Source organism: Xiphias gladius, chromosome 24 (assembly GCF_016859285.1).
Source record: "Xiphias gladius isolate SHS-SW01 ecotype Sanya breed wild chromosome 24, ASM1685928v1, whole genome shotgun sequence".
NCBI lineage: Eukaryota > Metazoa > Chordata > Actinopteri > Istiophoriformes > Xiphiidae > Xiphias > Xiphias gladius.
Window position 1 is genome coordinate 4,516,986 of NC_053423.1, and position 22,775 is coordinate 4,539,760.

At 40.1% G+C, this 22,775-nt stretch overlaps 1 protein-coding gene across 2 annotated transcripts in view; it reads right to left on the reverse strand.

The window, feature by feature from the left end:
* Positions 1 to 22,775, reverse strand: part of pkib (protein kinase (cAMP-dependent, catalytic) inhibitor beta) — a 28,433-nt gene that overhangs the window by 3,746 nt on the left and 1,912 nt on the right. The gene's annotated exons all lie outside the window — the stretch shown is intronic.

A 22,775-nucleotide genomic window follows, 5' to 3' on the forward strand; every position in this document is an offset into this window, starting at 1 on the left:
GAATGTCGCGACAGACACCCAGTTCGTAATACTGCTAATATATAAATATTGCAATAATTCATCAGTGGGCCCTCGGCTCGATCACCAGTGTGTTACATCATTCAGCGATAGATAGTGACTTAACAGACATTTATTTAAACGAAAATCTTTAAGATTGACGCTTTAAGGATATGCATTTGATATATTTTACAATGAAATAAATTATGGTTCACTGTCTAATCTTCATAACTATTAACATTCTTGTTCTTTTGCCCTTTTAGCAAGCAAGTGCATTTTAGCCCGATGTGTAACAGATTGACATAAATTACACAGGATTCAGGTTCTTATTTCTATAACCATCAAATTAGTATGCGTACTTTTGTCCCGTTTGCATGTAATGTGGGGAAAACCCCTGTGTGGCACAGTAACTAAGTTCTTCTCCAAGTACATTTTGAATGATCTGGTTAGCCTATATTTTTCTCTTAGCTAATGTTTACCCCGGTCATTTTGCTGACATCATTTTTAAATGATTGATTTCAAAACATGAACATTTTGGGTAATACAGAACCCAGCAGTGTCCATTTATCTTGACATGATGTACGTCAGAAAACAAAATATGCCTAATGTCTGTAGTGATTTGAACGTCAAGAGAAAAGATTTATTATTGAAGCGGAGGATGTGTCTGTCTGGGCTCATGGCAACCAGCAGCTGGGGAGTCGACTGTAGGCTACACTGGTGGCGAGCGAAATTACATCGCTTTTCACACACACACACACACACACACACACACACACACACACACACACACACACACACACACACACACACACACAGACAAAATACAGCGAGCCGCTGTTGCTATGGCAACAACACGGAACGCACCACTGGCAGGTAAACATATCACTCGAATCCATTCTCTCACTATCACACGTCCTCGTCCCAGTCTCCCTCTTTTGTTGTGTTGCTTTGCTTTAAACAGCCATACCATTCTGTCGAGCTAAATCCCATTTCCCATTGCTCTCTTTCAACAAAGGAATGGCATGTGAACTAATGTGTACTTGCAGCTGTAAACTCACACACATACACACTTGAACACGCACACAATCTAGCTCCCAAGAAAAAGGGCCAGAGGTTGGCTATCTGTTAGCTTCAAGTGCTATTATACCTCAGACAATGAGCTCATATAAGCCACAGCAGATCATTGTGGCCTATATCTTTGAATATCTCCAGAAGCATAACCATATTTCCTCCAGCACTTGGACATCATTGCATGTTGACCACTAAACCCATGACTGTGCACACAGAGGGAGGAGTGACTGCTACGGGCAGGACAATGTAAACAAAATGACATGGTTTTGTTTGATTGAAGGTAACAGACATAGCATTCTTGAACCTCAACATATAATTTTCAAATTAACTGTGCCAGCTATGATAACAATCAATGACTGATAGCATTTCTTTAACAGAACACACACACAGCAACCCCTAGCTTTACTGAAAAGGATAAACATACAGTAAGATACTAATAATTAATGCAGTAATGATTTATTGATGACAAAATGTTGTGGCACCTTTATAGTTGTGCCCATCTTTATCACCGTACCCCACTATATTTGTAAGTTTGACGGTTGTTTTTTTATTATTTCAATTTTTTCATATATTATTTAACTGATTCACCGTTCAATTACACTGTCTTTATTTTTTATTTCCTAAAATAAATGTACAAGTCCTTTTTCAAAGACTACACATTGCCAGGAATAAAAATCTTGGGTTTTAAATTCTGAAACCTTTTCATTATTTCTTAGCCTATATTTCTTTGTATTAAAGTTATATTTAAATGTACTGAGTCAAAAAAAAAAACTGTGATCATCTTATAGAATATCCTCCATAGCACTGTCACAACCCATACTGCCTATTCCTAATCTATGTCGTAGAACTGACGGTTCCGTTCAATAGCCGTACTTCCGCTGCCTCACTTCAGTGACAAGCTACCATTACTGTAGGACAATTGCATTTTACAGGGTTGGAAAACAGCATTGCCTTTATCCACATCCATTTTCTTAGCAACGGTGGGTCTATGAGTGTAACAAACAGTTCTGTACAGTCTGGGAACACTCCCCACTGGAGTACAAGACTGTCTATACAAGCCTGTATTTTGAATTTGAACAGATGAGTATAGATCGATTTCGTTTTCATTCTGGAAAGGTGGTTTTGAATAAACAGACAGCCCTAATCTATCATGAGTACACTCTCAATTGTAGAATGTAAACTCCCCCTGAGCTGCTTCATACCCCAAAAGGACAAGGCCACCTTGTCTTAGCAACAACCAGTCCAATTTCAAGTCTTTGAATTGAACTGCTCTGTAGTGAATTGGTTCGTAGTTGCAATCTTAAATTAGTAGGATTGTACTGTAGGCGTCCAGGGAATCTAGAACATTGTTTTCCTTTTCGGGGCCCACATGTCAAAGCTGCCCTTTGTCCTGGATTTGAGCAAGTAACAGAAAGAACACTTGGCACAGCTTGTCTCTTCTTCCTGCTTCTGTTGTCTGAACAGCTGATTATCAACGGAAAGCTAGGATTTGACCGTTAATCTGGATAATTAAAACTACACTTTGGGTGATATATTCACTGGCTGTAATGTCAGGTCTATATTGACCTTTTATTTAATACCAGATACAGGCCAAAAATCCCCCGTTGCTGATATGACAGCTTCCGGTAGGATGTGGGAGGATTTTCCTCAACAGCTTCAGGGTTTTCGTCTGTAAAACCTGCAGTGGATGCTTCCTCAGTCCACCTTAAGAAGCTGCTTCCGCACCTAAAAATTCTGTAGGCTTTGTTTTATTATCCACTGGTGATTTAAATGTAGCTTAGAGGTTTTCACTGTTTGTAATTTTTTAGGTAAATATTAACAGCTGAACATCATTGCAATACATCAGCTTAGAGTGTCAATTACAGCCTTGGAAAACCACCAAAAGTCTGGTCCTAATTAGGACATCCGATGGGTAACTTTCACTAAGCCGTCGGATTAAACATTGAACAGGCAGTGATCCATCATCTGAATAGATTTATTTTAGCTGTTAATCCAACAACACTTTAGATGGGATTATCTTGTCAAGAAAATTGACCTAGATACAATGATGTCCACACTGGCTTAGTCAGACACAGGAATAAGCCTCAGGTATGTTACACAACAAGGTCGAGCTATTAAAGCCTTTTGATGGAAGAACTGTCAGAGGTCAAGGGTTATTTGAATACTGGGTGCGCAGATGCTGACAAAAAAAGAGGATGAACAGGCCATCTTTCTGTCTTCTATCAAACTGCAAACATGACAGCTCTGCAATTTAATAAGATCTTATAACTGCTGCAAATTTCTACCTTGGCTATTTCTACGCATTGACCTCTATAATTTAGTATCAAATTGGACGTGTGCAGGTGAAAAAAGCCCTTTCACCAATGCCGTGAAAGGGCTTTGTGTTTAGCAGAGTAGGTACGTTGTATCGCTGAACTTAAACAGTCCATCACATTCAATGTTGAGGGGGAATTTTGACCACAACAGTGCAAAGTATTGTATCTGATCAACCCTCACAGTTCTCTAGACACTAGTGAGAGCGTCTCTATTCAGAAGGAGCCTTGCTGGCATCTTGAGAGAGCGCCAGCTACTCTGAATGAAAGCACAAGTCCAAGAACCCTGAGCCAGAAAGCTTGTCTCAACAGACATTTTCAGGGACAGTGAACGGAGGCTTTCAGCACCATGGACAGAGATGAAATGAGCTGCTGAGAGCTCCAGAACTTGGACTTTGTGCATCCAGGCAACCGACACAGACATGTTGTTGCTTCTGTTGTGTTTAGCAAATGTCAAACCCAGAATCTATTCAAGGCCGTGGCATGTAAATATTCCCCTTGGAATTAACAAATGCTACACACCTTGTAGAACATGACTGGAGACCTTTCATAGTTAGGATTCCCCCTTCAGCTGATTGTCTGAAACTAATGCACCAAGATGATCTTATATTAGTAAAGTTTCAACTCTTAGAACTGGTTTGGCAGCAATGGACGGCAATTTAACAGTAGTTCTCCATCAATTGTAAAAAGGTCAAAGTGTGTAGAATTTGTAACAAGTCTAAGAACATGAAGTAATTTTGACTGGGGTATCATTTGAAGTACCCGTATAAAAATGATATTTTTCAATACTTTACCATGAGTAACCTAAACTTTTTTTCCCCACAAAAGTTTTTTTTTAAAAGAAAAGTAGCCACAGTTTGCAAGTGTTGACTGTTCTTAAAACACAAGCAGTCGTACTGTAACCTTGCCCAAATATATTCTAAATTTAGCAAAAGAATGAATAAAATCAGAAACTTTAAAGTAAAGAAGAGTACGAATTTGACTGTACCAAAAATGTATCGGTTCAATACCTTGCCCTTATAACAATTCTCGGTAACATATCATATTATAATACTTTTGATTCATAATCAATTGGTTGTTAAACCTGGATTCATTCATATTTTGGCCATTTGGATGCAGCGCAACAAGCTATAAACACAAGACTGACACATTATCAGGTTATGGCTAAGCTGTTCACAGTTTCTCATTTAGATCTCCAGCATACATGTGGAAACATAAGCATTCATTTGGAGTCATGTTTGTGTCCACCTGATGAAACTGAGTCCAATATTCACTCTCTGTTTTGGTCTACACCAACTCTTGACAAATATATCTAGCTCTTTAGCTGCTAAATGCTCCACTACATTCACCAGCTAGCTGCTATGTCTGGGCAGGTAGAGCACATGGCTTATCTGAGCTTTTTCTCTAGAAACAGCTGCCTGCTGCTCCTGAAAACGCCACTGATGGAAGTGGTGAAAGTAAAACGAAGCACAGGAACCACAGAAGCACAGAATACCAAAACAATGAGTTCAAAGTTGCTAAAATGCTCTGTAAAGCTGACGAAAACTGCAGTCAGTGATAGTTGTCATTGGATTTGTCATTATGAATAACTTTAATAATACTTTCACAATACATGTAGTCATTTGATATATTATGAAAATAAAATATTGATTGGAGCAGGTTTAACATTTAGTTTTACTAAGTTATGAAACTGATTTGAACAAAATACAAAATTGCTAGTATTTTGACAGATCATTCTGATCAGCTTACTGGTTTCAGGCTTGTAATCGGGAACAATATCAAAACTATGACCAGTTTAGTGGACAATTTGAGATGGTTCAGTTGCATGAAAGAATCTTTTAAGGATTCAGCTGCTGTACAAAATAAATGCATAAACAAAGGAGGCTGAAAATGTCATGTCCATTACAATAATGGGTTATGTCAGAATAAATGTGACATGTTTTCTGCATTCACATCTCCTTGACTGATTGCAAACACTTGGAAACAGGGTTGTGTTCAGCAATAAATCAGGACAAAGCGCTGGGAAAACCGCTCCCTAAATGGGTCAGGAAAACTCTGATGTCTGCCTCTCAAGTCTCAGAAATTACATTTTCAGAAAGCCAAACACTGCAGTGACTTGAAAACAGAAGTGAAATGCACAATATAAGGCACGCCTTCTTTTTGCTGGATTGAAAATGTATGAGATCATGACACAAGCGAAACATATTGAATCAAACCAAAAATCTTAAATAAGTTTGGTTATCTGCTCAACTTTTTCCTAAAGCTTTGGGCTGTCTCTCTTCAGCAAATGAAACTATATGAACTCCCACCTACAGACCCAAATTCCATACTTAGGTCACTTAAGGACACCTGAGCAAGTTCCATTTGCCGAAGAAGGCCAAGCAATACGCTCAAAAGCCCCGGAAAATTTTTTAAAAAGCTATTAAGTAAACCTTGCATGTAGAATATTTTATGCTAAAATAAATATGTATTTGCACGAGGTTTGGTGTTATGGAAAGGATGCCGTGTTTAGAGAAAAGCACTAGACAGAATAAACACACAACCACCGCTGGCTGATGAAGAGTAAGTATAGTATAAAAGTAACTTACAACCTTGGGCCCAAAGGGAGAATCTCTCATCGAACAAAGGGACCAGGCACAATTTATAATTTTCTTGAAGACAGAGAAACCTAACATAGTTGGCTAATTGCCCAAAAAATATATAATATTGACCAACCCACAAAAATCATGCATTAACTTTTACACTGGAGTGTGTTGCATGCATCCTTCCATGTTAAAACACCTCAGTTATTATGGTATTTGGATATAACACACACCAACTATGACTAACACAGGATGCCCATGCTTTCAGTCACAATATGTCATGATGACCTTGCCTTACTTGGTAATCAATTTTTCTTGACTTCAGACTTCATTGTTCTTCTCTTATCCTTCGTAGGGCAACCCAATCTCAAACATCCTCCTTAAAATCCTACGGATACATATCCTCTTGTTGTGCACGTGTATATTTTCGACATTCTCAGATCACGTGTACAAAGGAGAGAGGTTTCAGCTCACTCCAGGTTAAACTCCTTTTATAGTTTTGACTTGTATTTATTTTCCAAAAAACTTCAACACTGTAATATCATGTAGGTCATAGAAGATACATCTATTCAAACGAATAACGGCATAATCATTTTCCTTACATTTCCTAATAACCCCAAAAAATAAATGATAACAAAATGATTCATACTAATTTTATTTTCAAATTGGTATGCTCTATTTTACAGGTCCATAATTTTCTTAAAATTTCTGCATAATTTCTTAGGAAGCTTCCTGGAAGAGATCTCATAAATGTGGTACTAATTAGAGGGAAAACGCAAATGTGTTTGAAAGAAAAGCTTGACTGAAACCCAAGTATATATTTATTCATTAGTCATTTAGTATATGTTGGGTTGCATTTAGACAAATTTCACAGTCTTGCACGTTCAGCTGATCTGTGTTGCACTATAACCTGAACAATACTGGATTTTTATCAATATCTGCGCAGCTATTGATATTTGGGTGTTTAAAAAACTTGTATAGCTAAAACTTATATCTTGATACATATCCCTTATATATATATATATATTCATACATACATATATATATATATACACACCTTTATATACATACATATATATGTGTATACATATACATATACATACATACATATATACACACACACACACACACACACACACACACACACACACACACACACACACACAATATTATATTGACTGTCTTGGGAGTCTACAGAATGAACAATGTCTCTATTAGCCCAATGATTTGCTTGAAATGTAGTTCTTTCCAGAAAATTTCTTGGAAAAACATCTGAAAGTACAAATTTTAAGTTTTAGTGTCATAATCATTAAAAACATGTTCAGGGGCTTCTTGGTTTTAGGTATTAAAATGGTTATAAAATCTTTACACATTTAAAATACTAGCACAAAATATAAGCTACTGGCAGTTTCAGTACAAAAATATCAGCACTGGTGCTGGCCTTTAAAAAGCCCTATCCATCAAATCTTAATTCTCTGTAAACAGGAGACAATGATAGATATCAGTTCTCGGAACCAAGCAGCCTGGCCTTGCCTACTGCCTGAGGCTGACCTCTATTCTTTGCTCATCAGTCTCAACACTAGCAGTGTGACCGCCAGAGAGGAGAAGCCACAGTCGTTGCACAGACTACAGCTTCACTATAGTCTATACATTACAAATCAGTGCATATAACACACGGAGCGTCAGTGATTAAATTAAACATTATCACACTTTCTAGTGATTTGTGACATTGTTTTGTTTAATTACAAATTGGCATTTGTCCTTGTGGATGTTGCATGTGCACATCTCATTCTCTGTTGTGCTGTCGCATTTGTTACCCTCGTGCTTTTTTCTAATAATAAGGAAGTAGGAAGAATAATTGCTTTTCCTCACCAGACAGTCTCACCACAGCAAATCCAAAACCTATATGTCCACCCAGGATGTGTTGCCTTTGTGCTGCCACTGTATCCCCCTCTCTCCTATAGTCATGGTATTACCAAAACTGTGGGGGTTTAGGTCCGAAAAACTGCCTACCCGCCTGACAACGAACCGCAGAAGAAATTATGTTTACACAGCTGGCGCAGACACGAGAAGTTTTAGATGAATAAATAATGCCTGGGATTAAGTCCCTTGCTATTTTTAGTCCCGCATACCCTGTGATTATTCCCTGTCCTTCTCCCCAATTTTTTCACTGTTACCTAAAGCTTAACATGCTCTAGCTGCCATGGAAACTGCACCATTGTCATCAAGGCAGCTATATAGTGGAGGAGGGGAGCCAAAGAAGACGCAGACTATCTTCATGCTGCTTTGGTATTGGTTTTTTTTCTGCTCATGTAGATGTCTCTTTATGGTAAAATCCAATTTGATGTTAAGATTAAGTTGTTGGATTGTTGCTGCAGCAAAGCAATGAAAATAATACAGAAATACAATTAAAAAAAACTGTTAGGAATGTGGAATGTAGGAATGTCTCATTAAAAAAATTATAAATCACTATTAAAATCGATTAAATAGAAAAATATGAAAAAAAAAGCATGAAATGAGATGGATGAAGTGCAAAACTATCAAGTTACGTATATGCAAAATGTAACCACTGAGAATATGAAAGAAAGAATATGAAGAAAGGAAATGGGCTTCATTCATCATATTCACATTAACAGGTGCACAGAAGGTCAAACATATGTGCAAATGCTGGAAGGTTAGGCAGGGCTCTGATATCAGCAGTTGATTTTCAGAAAAAATGTGTTTTTCTTTGTGAGCAGCAGCAGTAGGGAGAGAGAGAAGCAGAGAGGTGAGACTGATCTAATGAGACAGCGTGATCACAGCCTCCCCTCAGATCTCAAAAACATCCCAGTCAGACCCTCCCGTCTTCTCGGCGCAGATCTTCTTCCTCACTATGGATGCCTGCTTTCATGTTTCAGAAGCCGGTAGTCGCAGACAAAAATGCACCAGCGTAGGCTTTTACTCTGTTGATAATTGGCTGGGTGGGCGGAGGGTGGTGGGTGGGGGTTAGAGAGAAATAGCCAAGGTCTTGTGAGACAGGTCTGGCCATGTACAAATCTTTAATCTTTGAGAGGATTTCCATCCAAATAATCATTTAATTCTGTGGGAATCATTCAATTGATTGTTTGCTAAAACTCCTTCTCCAAGTAGCAATTTTCCAATCGTGGCATAGCAACTGTAAGCGAGGCATGGCAGGTCTTCCAAGCTTTGGATTTCCTGTCATGCCAAAGAGCTGTGAATGATTACTCTAGTGAGAGAGATACTCGCTGTTACAAAAATACAAGAGCTAAAGTGCAAAGAATGGAAGAAAACAGCGTGTTTGCTCTAACTTAAGCTGCAAGCGTTAGCATGGCTGGCAAACTATCTTACTAGTAACCCAGTCTTACTTCCATAGCCAGGGAACGCATCATATGTTAACATAGTTATTATAGTGCTAACATACTGCAGGTAGAGCAGATACGTTTGGTGGTGTTGGCTTATGTTAGAAAAAGCCCTGTTCAACACCAGAACCTGCACCAAGTGGGAACCAACGCTGCCTTGTCAGATTTAAGATACCGTTAGCCGCTTTGTCCTGCTCTTTATTTGGTTTGACAAAGTTTACACTGCACCAACTCCAGCCAAACTTGTTACTCGACATATCATTATATTTGCCAAACCCATTGGTTACTGTTCATTCTCAAGTCCTTGTCTCTGGTAAAAGTGAAATACTGTTTGTAAATACACACAATGAAGCATAAATGTGGTGGGTTTTTTTTTTTTTTTTTTTTTGCCAAAGTATGTTTCACTATAGTAAGGATCCAAACAGGATTATGTTAGAACAAGTAAAATTTTAATTTAATTTTTATTATTAATTAATAAACAATTTTAAAGGGTTTTTGCTTTAAAGGGAATCAGCTCTAAACATTAAGATATCAGCTGGAGACAGGAGTTTTCAGCCAACTCATGAAGTTAGCATTAGTTAGCTAGCTACAGCTGATACAGCAAAATCGATGTTTGTCAGCTAGAAATGTGAGCCCTGGTTTTCTTTATTCTGTGTGAAATTTTGAAAATTTTGGTTATTAAATCTGCCACGTTATTACTGTAATCTGAATATGTGACATGCTAGACTGGAAAGGTTAACAGGCCTAGCGAAAGGTCGGTTCTTCTCTCTTATTTTTTTATAATCTAAAAAACAGTGAAAAAGAGAAAGTCTCAATCCACTGAATACATAGTTACTGAACTTCAAAACTAGTTTCAAAAACTACCCACAACACTAAAAGGAGGTTACAAGCACTCACTGATAGCATTCAGCTAAACTGTTTACTGGTACATCGATCCAAAGAGCACCTGCTATTGCAGTCTTTCAAATAGCATCTAAAAGCAAACCGCCCTCTCTGTAATTGACTGCATTTAATGTGCAATAACAACAAGCCATTATACAAAATTAAGCCGACAAAGTGGCCTCCACGTCGCTAAATAGCAGACAGATTGAGCGGCTTTTCATAAGGGTCAATCACAACAACAGAGCACCCAGCTATTTACAATAATTAGCACACTTGACAAGGAGCCGTAAGGAACTGCTGGCAGGCAGCGTTGGCAGAGGCCTCAGGGATGAGCTGAAGCACAGAACATGTCAACTAAGAACAGACTGTTTTGGAGCATGTACAACTTTTATACTTCATGTTCGGATTCAGCGCTGATTATAACTAATCCCGACCATACACAATTGGCCCCTCCAATTTGCTCCATTAGAAAAGTCAAACATGAGAAAATCATACTGTCGTAACCCTTCAAGAATGTTCTACTTTTGCCCGGTGGAGGCTGCACATGCGACACCAATGTTGCCATTGATGTAAAGTCTAATTAGACTGAGTCAAAGTAAGCAGTACTTTATACAGCAACTGCAGAGATTTTGCGCATCAATGCCAGATTACCTGTCAATAGAAGAACTACTAAGCTTGTGAAAACAGCTGTATAATGTCTTCCTTGAGCTCTGCATGAGCTTTGTTAAGTCAGAGAAAATAACCCTGGTGATGTCATCAGGGTTGTCTTGGCTTTGGCTTGCAGAATATATATTTATAACGGAAAAACCTGCCTTACAAACTGGGGTGTGGAGTTTGTTAAGCATGGCTTACCAGGCAGAGGGGGTGTAACAAAATTACACTCTTGAGTTGCATAATGGGAAGTGTAGGATCCTGCCTCACTGGAGCTTCATCCATACCCGGAACTTAAAGTCTGAACTAAAAGTCTGGATCTCTCTGCCTTTGCTGTATCAAGTTTGACAACTCTTAAATCTGTCTCTTGTGAATTCTCCAACTTTATGGAAATGCAATACTAAATCTCTGGAGCACTCTCAATACCAGAGTGATGCCAATTATCAATCATTTAGACTGCAACTTTAATACCGCAAAGGATAATGAATTATTGAGATGGGCATAACTATAAAGCTCCTGTAAAAAGGGAAGTTGTAACTGCAAGTAAGTATGTATTGTGAGTGTTTTTGTGACATTGCATGCTGTATTTAGTAAATTAATTAATCTTCAATTTCAATCACACTTTTCGCCACAATTCACACAGGCATGCTGGAAAAGCATATCACTATCATTACTAAGAATCGTCATACTAGCAGCACCAGAGTTTTAGTATCCTATGATAAGGTTTTCTAATCTGACGAAAATGTATTTCCAGGGGAGACATTCAAAACATTCATTGTAATCTTTTGCATATTAAAACCTTGAAAATACTGAAGATCAGTTCACAAAAATTTCAGTCTAAGGCTTAATATTGTTGGGTATTGTGTGAGATTTTTTGAAACTGGTGCAAATATGATATCTAAGTTTAGGTACTGACACAAAAATAATATATTTTTTAGATAGATTATTTCAGATGTTTTCAAACTGTGAGGCTCGCTTCCCCAGGCAGGTGTGTGAGACTTAAAGTGGGAGTGCAAAAATACTGCCTGAGATGAATTAGAGTCAAAAATCGTACTCTTTCTCAAAGTCATAACTCAGTCCAATATGAACACACCCAATTTGTTTCAAAGTAATCCACTGATAGATGTCTGTACATTTGTGGGTGCATTACAAAGAAGAACAGCTAATAGCTAATTCAACATACTTTTAATAGTGCCTTTGGTGCACAGTGTCTGACTTTGAAAACCCCTGCATTACTTTGAAACATAGAAGTTTTTTTTTTTTTTTTTTTTTTTAACTTTTTTGTTTAAGAAAAGGTCTACCCCCATGCAGCTCTACAACAACAAAACGTAAAAATTGTGTAAAGCTGTCAAAAATTTAAGTCATTCATATCAGGAATCATGTTATCAAAGAATAAAACGACCAAAGTGACCAGACATTCAATGTCAGATTTTTGGTACTTCACAGTATGCAATACTTGGTGCAACAGACACATTTCAGTAAGCATCCAAAAAGTGAGCTTTAATATTCGTCCCTTGGACTTCGAGTAACAGTTAAGTCCATTACCAATTCATCTAACAATCATTTCATCAAAAAATAATGGAAAAGCCATTAGACTTCCCCAGAGCCCAACGTGTCTTCTTCAAAGTGCTAATTTTGTCCAACACCCCAAAACACAGAGATTGAATTTTGATATAAAACTGGGAAAGGCAGAAATCTTCACATTAGAGAAGACGCAACCATAGAATGCTTGGCATTTTTCTTTATAAGTGACTTCAGAAATTCAGAAATAAACATTCTGAAAAACATTTTTTTGGTCATTTGACTAATTGTTTCAGCAGGTTTGTAAATCATAACTAGTAGTGTCAGCCTTCAAAAGCCATATATCAGTTGCACCCTAGTACCAGCAGTAAGGCCAAGAGAATAAATCTATTTTATGCGTCACACATGTCCAATACATGTGTGACACTAGGACAGTGTGTGCTGCCATCACATCAATATTTCAGCAGAAAGCCCGTTGTTTTGAAGAGTGTAACCGAGGCTGTCCTCCACCCCGGGCACTCTCCGAACTAGACCATCATGTCAACAGCGATGCGGCCGGGGTGGCTGCAGCTGCACGTGCTGCTCATGCACGCTGGCTACCACTCATGGGCCTCTGGCCCTCTCTGAGAACAAGCCTGGCAAATGGGGCATCGGCTGAAATACACAAACATCAAAAAATTTGCCAACACACACACTGCCACCCTGCATCAGCAGAAGTGTCAAGCTCTTGTGTTGTGTTTGTGATTAAAGCCGCACTCAGCAATGGCGATAAAAGAGGAGCTGCAACAGAAGAGGATTTCATCTCTAACCGCAGAAACCCTGGGAATTCCACTTATGTATCCATCCTGTTATTTTCCAAGTCCAAACTTGACAGAAAAGGAGTGACATCCTTTTCCTTAACATTTCCTTCATCTCCTCCTGGGAATTCCCAAGGTGTTCTGTTCCACAGTTGGACGTGACAGGAATACCTCCGCAGGGAGGTGTCCAGGACCCTGATCAGATGCCATATCCACCTGAACTGGCTCCATTGGAGGCAAAAGGACTAGGAAGAAGGAAACCTGTGATGTTGCCCAAAAATATTCCAGTGTCATGTTTGGTCTCTTCTCCATCCGCAAGAAGAGGTGACTCAAAACTGAAGCGAACCTTCTTCAAACCTTCTTCGAGAACAAATACCACATACAGAGACAACTAAACTCACCAACATCAGATCTGCCTGTGGGGCTGCAACTATCAATTACTTTCATTGTGGATTAATCTACCAATTACATTCTTGATTTATCAATCAACTGAAGAATAATTTGGTCCAAATGATGTAAGAAAATAGTGGTCCTAACACCAGAGTTCAAAACTGATAATAAATTATTAAAACCATAATTGTATAACCATAATACAAAGGTGCATAAAAGTACACCTTTACAGCTGCAATTACTCATTTTTTGGACATTTGGGGGCAGTAGAACAAGCTCAAAAACACAGCATTTCAACTATTGTCAGCTCATAAAGTTGTCATGGCAAATGTGTTAGCAAACAGCGCTCTATTTACAGTAGACACAGAGCAACATTACCATTCATTTAGAGTTGTGTTTTTGTCAAACTGATGAATGTAAGTCCAATAAAACCGTAACAATTTAAGGATGTGTAACATTGGCAGGTGCTACTATAGAAAGGCATCTTCAGTGGAAACCCTGCTGGTTGGTGCCCACTGAAATGCAATTCAAACAGCATTTGCACCTCTCACCCTCTCACAGCCACTCCATTTGCCAATCAGCAGAATGAGCTCTTCAGATGGTTGATGTCTGACAAACCATTTTGAGATGCTCTGCCTGTTTCTGGGACAGACGGAATTCCACGCGGTAATTATGGGGGAAAAGGAAGCCGCTGATTCTATTGTGTGGTCTGATACACTGAAGAGGTCACTCATCTGTGGACTGAATGGATGCCTTAGGAATTACAATAAACCTTTTGTCTCCACAGAGGAACCCTCCCATCTCACCTACTGTTCCCTTCCTATCCAATCAGTACGGAGAGGCTGGCAGGAAGAGAGACGACATTGACGAACCACAGTCCTTTCCCATAGAACCGGGCAGAGGAATGCTGGGGGAAGTCTATTGAGTTACGCTGCCACCCCCTTGGCTCTCGACAGGCTGAGCTTTTTGGGAAAATGGGCACAGAGAGGTTGAGGTCAGACAGTCTAACACAGCTTCTTAGAGGAAACAGGCCCTCTCTGTTCCTATTATCATCCTCCGTCCTCTACATCTCTGCAAAACATCTCCAGTGTCTCATATGTTCCCCACACCCAGGTGTGGGAAAGAACTGACTAACATGTTTTAATGGCAAAGATAAAAGTAGCCATAGCCAAATGGCAGCTAGATATAGGTGAAAGTAAAGGGCAACGAGCTTTACAAAAGCACCAGCTCAGGCTGAACTCTTATAGTTCACTGGTCAATACAGAGGAATAATGAATGACTCGCATTTAGCCTGGCAAATTATTGTTTCCATCCTCAAAGTGGCAATGCCCCAAATCAATGGGAATTGAATTGGATGCCGGGTGGTAAAACTGTGACAGGCAACACTTGGCTGTCATTTATCTTGTTGCAGAGAGACACATTTCAAAAGTGAAGAATGCCTCTTCTTTCTTTCATTAGCAATTTTACAGAAGACCATAGATGTACAAAAGGCCCAAAACAACATGTGTTCCCCCACTTTTCATCTCAAACACATGGCACTCACTTACTTTCAGGGATATAAACATAGATTTCCACAAAACCCATATTTTAAATTTAACAAAAGCCAAATTTCTCAAATGCTAAACTTCGTCAGAACACAAGAACTTCAGTGAAATAAAAAACAGTCTTAAAGATGCACAATAATGGCCTGGTAATCTGTGTCAATTGCCATTTTGTTTCACTTTACTGTTGATTTTTCATGTCAGCCATTTTTTGTCTGGAAGGGTAGTTAGTTGTCTCTGTTATATTGAAATGTTGCTCTGGTGTCTGACTTTTGCCTTCAGTTTGTTTTTTGATCCAGTGGTTGTAAAAGGGATATGCGTGCTCTAAACTCTATTCAGTTGTCAGTTAGCACAACACCAGACCGATTTGAATAGCTGAACAAATTGGGCATGAAGGCAGCTACTCAAAAGTCCGAAATCATGCTAGCAAAATTTAAATTTAAATCAAGAACCATCACATTTGCTTTCGGTACTTGACAATATTTGATACTTGGTGCCACGGACAAATGTCAGTCAGTAAAACTACTGAGGTTCAATAACGAGACTTAGATTTGAGAAAGAAGTGTTGTTGGTTGGTAGTAATTTGGCAAAACCTTCCAATTAACCGAAGTCTGTTTCGCAGAATTTTGAATATTTCTTTTTTATTTTAGTCCAAAAAATGTCAGAAAAATTGTGTCCAACACAATTACCCACTTAAACTTGCTGTGATGTCTTCAAATTGCTTCTTTGCCTATCTATCTAAACCGAATGTGGAGCAAATTTGACAGATGAAAACCAACACAAAGACATGGTAGACTCAAATTGATGCCAAATTACACTGTGGAGCACAAATTGCGGCAAAGATGCCTCTGTGTGAGTTGAAAGTATTGAAACTGGCAGGCAAACTCCACACGCACAGTTGGTGCGTGAATTTCTAGCTAGCTCTAGCTAACCTCTGTAAGAATCAGCACACTGGATATCTGGGGGGAATAAACAAAGACTGAACCAACAGTTCTGCGATCAAATTCATGCTAATCACGCATAGCAAAATTTGTTTGTTCCAAAACCCAAAGATATTCATGTTATAATGACAACAGTGACATGAAGCCCTATCTCACATTTGAGAAGTTAGGAACAGCTTGAGTTTAGGATGTTTAGGATTTTTGCTCGATAAGTGACTCACATGATAAATTAGTTATCAACATTTTTGTTGATTAATTTTCCAATGATCAACTAATAAATTATTCAACTATATTTTAGCACTAAACTTGTTAGGAGCTTCGTTATTTGATACTGAAGCAGGATACGCAAATGGGTGTTGTACTGAAATATCAACACAAACAACATCGGCCTTTACAAAAATATCATACATGCATACTGTACACACTACTCAAGCTCTACTTGAATACACCCTGTTCATCTGACCAACATGGCTCTTTAATGAGGGAAACTGTTGGATAGGGAGGGAAGATAAGCTGCTCAGTAGTGTCGAGGCCACTCAAGATTAAACAGATTTTATGGGTAAAGCAGTTACCCGTTTACTGATTATAGTGGCAGACTTTGTTCCCTGTAAAATCTAAAGATAAGGCTGATTTAGGCTGTTCAGGAGGTTAGTGATAAAGGACTGAGCAGCCAGTTACGTCTGGCACCTCTGGGACTCCAGAATCAGAATGGGTGGGTGGAGGGCACGCGGTGCGATGTCATCATCTGTCTGCCATCGTCTGTGTTAACACACAGTGACATGAAGCCTGATTTCCAAGAGAGAGCGGGATGCGGAAGGAGAACAGATGATAGGAAGCCGGATGATTCACCCAGTGGTGAGAGAATAGAGCAGCCTGCCTGCAACAACGGTGTTAGCAAGGTACCTTCACTTCCCATGACTAAATATTAACTAAGGGAGTTTAAATATGACTGGAACTGATTGTATTGGCATGACTATAATGCTGCTGCTCCCCCACTGCACCATAAAAATAGTTTCATGGGCACATTTGAAAGATTTAGTATCTTGATCTTATTTCTTTATTGCTAATCTCAGCGCTATTTGGGTCCGTCCTTATCTAAAACGCTTCTTTGATACATTTATATTATGTTGTGGGTCAACTTAAAGCTGCACTAACTATATTTTTTATTAAGTCATTATGTGTAATGTGAAAACTGACACTCATAGTGACAAACCCACAGAAGGTTATCACCCACTTCCCTTCAGCTCTACGAAAACTTATGGTTATTGTTTTGGTTTTCCTACCCACAAACTTAACATTAGTTTCACAGTCATTGCTCTCATTAGCCTCTTTTCTAGCAACAGCAGGCTGCTGTTTTCCGGAAGAAAAGGTCTAATAAACCCACTTTACACTACCCACCCAGCACCCAAATGGCAGACAGACAAGATCAGAGACTAGCTGGTAAAGACAGAGGAGCATTTAGCAGCTAAAGAGCCAGATATGTTTCTCAGGGGTTGATTGACACCAAGACCAGGACCAAAAGAAAATTGAATTTAGGACTAATATTTCTCAGGTGGCCAGAAATACGACTTCAGATGACTGTTAATGCTGCTGTGTTTTGTTTACAGCTTGTTCCGCTGCAGTCACAACTAAAAAAAATCTTTTACTGCAGCTTTAAAATAATACCCAATCTATTTTTATGACATTAAATTGTATCTATAGTACATTTATCTGATGTCAAACATTAATGGTTGAACCTATAACCAGTTTATGAAATCTTTAACATTTATGTTCTTAACAGTTTTTCTAGTAGGTTTTTCCTTGGAAAATCGCAGGAAGTGATGCGTTGTTTGTTTTTTTTTGTTTCGCTTCAACAAAAGAAGAACTTGGAAGTTAGCATCAGCAGTGAGAACCAGCATGGTTGAACAGAAAGGCCACAAAACCTAGACACACAAATGTCAGCAAGATGAAAAATTGAAAGAAAATTTAAGTCCCAGTATTGCCCACACTGTCCGATTGACAGGTGATTACCGCATCACAGAAACAACACAGCAGCCGGCCACTGAGCCAAGACCAAGAAATGAGACTGATTTTCAAATTCGACCTCATGCAGATCTTCACCATAGGGTGAAATCATAAAATTAAAGGAAGGGCCTTGGAGCTAAACCGAATATTAAAAATAGGGAGGAGCTGCTGGTACCCCAGAAGACCCAGGCTTCATTTTCCTTACTTGACATTGTGTATCACAGTGATGAATCACTACAGAGCACATTCAAGAAAGCAAGACTACATGAAGACAGACACCCCAGCGGCGTTTTTCAATTCTCTGCTTTTTTGGGAACATTTTCGGCTTCAAATTCACCAAAGCATAGAGACTGCACACATGTGGAACTGGCGCCTGTCTGAATATGAATAGATGCTCTCCTAAGGATAAGGACATACAGGGGATAAAACACACACGCTCATGCACACACACACGCACGCACATATTAGACGTGTATACCCACACACGCACACACACACACACACACACACACACACACACACACATATATATATATATATATATATATATATATATATATTTTATTTTATTTTATTTCATTTTATTTAATTTTCAGCGAGTTTAGCAGATTTAAGGGTTTGCAAAACAACGTTATAGTTGGGGTCATTAGTTTCATCGGAGGTTTTAGTTTTTCAGTGTCTAATTTTGGCCTAAGCAGAAAATTATGTCTATTTCTAGGAATGCAGAGTGGTCCCATTTAATACACTGCACACCGGCACAAAATGGCCCTTAGCTTTTGCCCTCAGAGGCTGGCACTGACTGAACCAGCTAAACTACTTTTTAACTGCATTCCTACTGTAAATCTGACAAGTCGTATCGTATTTTTTCCCTATGCGTTCCGTGTGTTACCACAGACTCTTCTGGGTGGCTTCAGCTATTCCTTTTTTCAATGCTGGTTTTAGACTGGTTAATTTTGACCGTGGTTTCCATTTCACAGTTCACCATATCAGGAGCAGCCATCTGAAGGTCACGGTTTATGCACCTTAATAAACCAAGGCAGATAATCCAACGCTGTGAGCCCGTAAGGAGGTGACAGGCAGGTTGACTCTAGCCTACTGCCGTAGAATACCGTTAAATATTAACAAGCCTTCAGCTGATGATGCCACATATGTTTGTTATTGGCTTATAAGTTGATGACGGGGATTTGTTTTTCTGCTCCGGTTGTTGTTGTTGTTTAGATTTTTTTTTTTTTTTTTTTCAGCTTATGTGTTGATTCTTCCCTGCAAGCCCATTGCCTTGCTCCATTGTAAGCAGCAGCTTCTTCTCCACCGCTCATTCCTCTGCCTGCGTTCGGCGGGCCGGTCGCCGTGTTAGCGCGCAGCAGCAGGAGCCAGTCTTGTGTCCTACCTGTGGAGCAGAGCAGGTGACGGCGTATGTGCGCAACGACGGACACTCACCAACTGACTTCAGTGCGCTTCGCCGAGGGGGAAAAACCAAGGAGTCCGAAGCTGGGACTAGCCGCCAGACACCATCTTCTGCGCGTGCGAAGACGAGAAAGTGCGGAGTGTCAGGGAGCCCGTCCGGTGCGACGCATCACACGGCTTCATTACGGCTGAAGCGCCGGACCCGCGGCATAGTGGACTGGACGGCGCCGACACCGCACGAAGAGCCGAGCGCTTCACTGTGCGCTCGTCCCCAGCCGCAACAGGGAGGAGCGTCAAGGTGCACGCAGTTAGTCCGGAGTATACGGGAAGAGAGGGGATTTGGCCTTCAAAGTAAAAGCATTTAACTTCCGCTTTAATAAGGAAAAATGGAACATTACATCAACAATATACATATATATATATATATATATATATATATATATATATATATATATATATATATATATATATATATATGTGTGTGTGTGTGTGTGTGTGTGTGTGTGTGTGTTTGTACCAGGATTTGCAGAGAAAACAACCACAACAACTATTATAAGCAAATTTACATTACTATATAATCATAAATCGTATGAATATAGAACAGATTCTATTAATCTTTTATACCACAAATAACAATTACATCAAAAAGAATCAAATATATCTGTGAATAATGAAAATATTTTTCTCAGACCTATACATAATATAGGGTATTTCAGAATAAATTACCTTTACAAAGTTCAATATAATACCTTGCGTTGTATCATGCTCTGTATGCATGAGAGATAAGATCATTTCATTGATGGATTTTCTGTCTGACTTGAAGCTCTCTATGTACCATTAGTAACACAATCACATCTACACACAGAACATCAGGTTTTTCTACTTTTTCAGCTGGAAATACCACTTGCATAGTACAATTTAGTGTTTTCTGGGTGCTATTTGACCTGTTTCGAATATTCACTAATTCAGTGATTAGGAATACCCTGTAGCTCTTTTTTTAGTCTACTTTTTAGTCTAAATGTTACAATGATTATTGTCGTTATTACTAGCATTGGTGCTGGTGAAGTATTTTTTTCCTTTCGCGCATTTCCTTTTATTCTGAAGTCGGACTAGCGCAGTTTCCCGTGTAATTCACGTGGAGGCCCGACCGTCTTGCCTTGCCCCTGCTGCTCGAAGGTTCGTACCATTGTCTTTCTGCTAAGGGGTGTGCACCTCCTCTACTCAGCCCTCTCGGAAATGGAATCGCCTTTTCACCTGTCACTTGACCGAATCCAGCCGCCCGGTAATTTGTCCCCAGCCCTAAATTGTACGGACAGTGCATTCGATCAAACCTGGCCTCGGTATCAGTAGAGGGGTAATAAACGCTGAGGCACGTTGGTTGTAGATACTAGCACCTTCAATTAGAAAACCGAGACACGGAGCTGGAGTAATAGCAAAGCCGACTGGGATTAAAAGAAGGCGGGGGCTGCCTCGATCAACAGGCTCCCCCGTACGTTCTCATTGTTGTGTCCTGCTCGGACGATAAAAGCCGGTGACGAAGCGACGGGCCATTAGGGCGCTGATCGGCGCGTAACGTGCGTCACCGTGAACTCACTGCTACCAACAGGCCCAGTGATGGGGAACATACTGTACTTGTAATTCTACTCACCACTGAATATAGCACGTAAACAGAAAGGAAATGTCAACGATAGAGAGCGGCAGGACGGTGACTTTAACCGATATCATGGGACCAGAGGACTATTTGGACCCTGGCATAACATGATGAGGCTGTTACCTGATTAACGCCAAAAGAGCAGCGTGATAATGCTCCTTAAACCCATGCGTCTATTGGAGCCCTGATTCTGTAACTGTCGCTCTTTGGGCTGTGGGGAAATGAAGGTGCGCAGGAGCCGAGGCTTTGTCTTTGCACCGAGCCCGGTTACTCACAGATGCAGACCTTCCCTCTGTTTCTGAAGGTTAGATGCAGACAGATGGCAGTTTGCCCCCTATCGCTTCAAACTCACTGTCTGACCTTCCTTGTCACTCATGCTTACACACCGAGTGCTTCCTCTGCCTCTTACTCCTATTTTGCTCCAACATGGCCATAACATTTGGACACACAGTGACTTTGCAGTGGTCTTATTGTGGATGTGGGCCAGCGGTGCTTTTCCCTAAAACTCCATTGTTGGTGGCGGAGTCCGCCATTGGCTGGCTGGGTTCAACTTGCCGGCCTACGCACAAAGGATTCACAGGAGACAACGTGTGCCTGTAATCCAGCATTACTGTGTGGTAACTCTGTCTCATTCATATCCATGTTTACTCTTCACCGTCCTCTCAGTCGCGTCAGAGCTGTATTAAGTTACTGTTAACGCAACCGAGGGTTTTGCTGGTTCACATTTAAGGCATTCAGCTGGCGAAACATGGGGTGCCGCTCATAACGAAGGAGTCAAGCGGGAAATGCAGTGTATTTGTCATGATGGCACCGGTTACTGACTGACTACTTTATGAAAACAATGAGTTTTTGTTTGGCCGCTGCGCTGGAAACGGATACACCAGCCGCCCCTCTGTCGTATTTCTGACACACAGAAGCTGTTCGCTGCCCCAGAATTCTGGGATCGTACCAAACTTTCCGTCACCACGGGTAACGACAGGTGTGACTCCATCTGCCAGGATTTGCGTTCCAAGGAGTACAACGTCTAAGCTGATACTGTTCTGCTGTGAGGTGTACGCTGTTCCTCTAAACATAACACATCTTCACACAGTTGTACGTTGGACATTTGGTGAAACTAATTGTGGTGATACTTAAAGTTTGCTGCGTTCATTTGCATTCTGAGAAGAGTGTCGAGAAGAATCCTGAAGTTAGTTAACTGAGTTGAATGTCAGATACCGAGTATCTGTCTGCCACGAGCTACCGGTCCCATCAGACCAAGCAAAGCTGCAGCAACAAATACCTCACATAGTTTATTGAACTGAACTAGTTATTCTTGAAAAAGCTATGCAGCCTCGTTTTAAAGCAGAAAACAGACCTTTCTACTGCAACAGTGATACAGTCCATATTGGCCTGTGCACAACTCCCGTGCAAAGTGTGCTGGGTCTTTTAACAGAACAGGGTTCAGCAAGAGACAGGCAGTCAGAACGGGCAACCAAAGCAGAGCATACAGTTTGTTGGCAGCCAAGGGTCCAAAACTGAGGCGAGGGTAAAAGAAGCTTGGTAGACAGGACAACTAAACAGCAGGCGAGACCGCTACGGCGGGGGTGCCCCAACTGACAATCTGGTGGAGCATTATGGGTAAGGGCAGTGGTGGAAAGTACAGTTACTCAGTACTGCGCTTAACTACAATGTT